This window comes from Aplysia californica, unplaced genomic scaffold (genome assembly GCF_000002075.1).
Source record: "Aplysia californica isolate F4 #8 unplaced genomic scaffold, AplCal3.0 scaffold00379, whole genome shotgun sequence".
Taxonomy (NCBI): domain Eukaryota; kingdom Metazoa; phylum Mollusca; class Gastropoda; order Aplysiida; family Aplysiidae; genus Aplysia; species Aplysia californica.
In genome coordinates, this window is record NW_004797649.1 from 213324 (window position 1) to 214960 (window position 1637).

The 1637-nt window shown below is 39.0% G+C and overlaps 1 protein-coding gene across 1 annotated transcript in view; it reads left to right on the forward strand.

The window, feature by feature from the left end:
- Nucleotides 1-835: 835 nt before the first annotated feature.
- The window catches only part of LOC101856361 (pyruvate kinase PKM), a 25802-nt gene continuing 25000 nt past the window's right edge, over nucleotides 836-1637 (forward strand). The window contains exon 1 of the mRNA XM_005103553.3: nucleotides 836-1025. The gene's annotated coding sequence lies outside the window, so the exon portion shown is untranslated. The remainder of the gene's footprint in view (nucleotides 1026-1637) is intronic.

Consider the following 1637-nt stretch of genomic DNA (forward strand, 5'->3'; position numbering starts at 1 on the left):
GAGAGAGAGAGAGAGAAGAAGAAGAAGAAGAAAAAGAGGAAGAAGAAGAAAAAGAAGAAGAAGAAGAAAAAGAAGAAGAAGAAGAAGAAACCATAAAGGCAATATAATAGGCCTGTAATAGTTGATAGAAGTAGCAACTGTAGTAATCACAGTGTGATTTATGATTATAGACATGGGCAGAGATCAACACACAGTTCTGGGAAAGCAATGTTTCAAATTTTTGACTGAGCCTACTTAAGTTCTTCAAGCGGTGTACCTCTGCATCTAAAATATCAGAGAGCATTTTTTTTATTTTCTTAACAAATTTTCAAGTGTCAACATGTTGGAAAATAATCTAAATCCCACGTCTGTAGTCGAGGGTGAGCTGGCGTAGTACAGCATTTTCTTTGCGTCATCATACTTTCCATTTGGTCCAAATGGCGCGCCAACACCATTTGAAAATTGGAAATGCGTTATAATAAGTATTCTAGGATTTTATAGTCCATGTCAATTCCCAGAGTTTACTCTATAATGCTATTCCATAGACTCAAACTACATCCTATCAAATGGCCGGCACTCTTTGCTCTCTATTAAAAACCACGCTTCATTAGTACTTAATATGGACTAAAAATCCCTATAGTTGAGTCTGGGTACAGCCCATCTCTCCTTGCCTTTCACAAAAAAAGTCAAATACATTAATTGTAATGTGCTCCATGGAACCGGAAGTACGCCAGAGTGCACAATCTTGGAGTATTTTAATACAAGTCTATGGACCATTCTCGGAACAAAATGAAAGCGAAATGAAGGCAAGGTGAAGGTTGATTGTCCTCAAAGCCAAGGTCGAGAAGGGGAGTAATGCAAATTTATTTTCATTCATCTATCTTTCTCCAACCTCGTCGCGTCTTTAGCCAACACTGCTGATGAGTTCGTTGACTCCTGCGGCATCAAAACAAAATACAACAGAAAAGACTTCCAAAGTTTCAGTGTAGTTGCATTGGTCATCTGCACTCTACTTTTCCCTGTGTGCGACTTTCGTTTCTTGGAAGGTTTGTCCAATTCCAAGGTCTACAATAGATCTTCTAGATCTAGACCTAGCCTAGATATCTTCTAGATCTCTAGATCTAATCTAGATTCTAGATCTAGATCTAGATCTAGATTTCTAGTCTTAGATCTGGTGGGTGTGTATTCTTTTACTTTCCTTCCCGTTCGCCGGTTGCCTTTATAATCTATCACAAATTAGAATCTCTAGATTTCTAGTCTAGATTCTAGATCTCTAGAGTCGACATCGGAATTAAGATAAGATAAGATAAGATATATCTTTATTGTCCAGATCCTGGCACATTCAACATTGGTTTGGTGTTCCACCACGAGTACACACACACACGCACACACACACACACACGTCGTGCACGCACTTGCACACACAAGTAGGCTTACAATCACATACATAATATAAATGAGCAGCAATATAAACAATAATAATCGTAAGCTAGATACACACTCAATGTTATTTTGATGCATGCTCAAAGGTCGTAAGTACACTAAACAGTAAACAAGATAGATGGTTAAGATGGAGGCGCTTTTTCTGTAGTTCCCACCCCGCAATTGTTATTCGCCGGTTTTGGCCCCAAGAGTAGGGGGGTTTCAGGGGGGCTTGC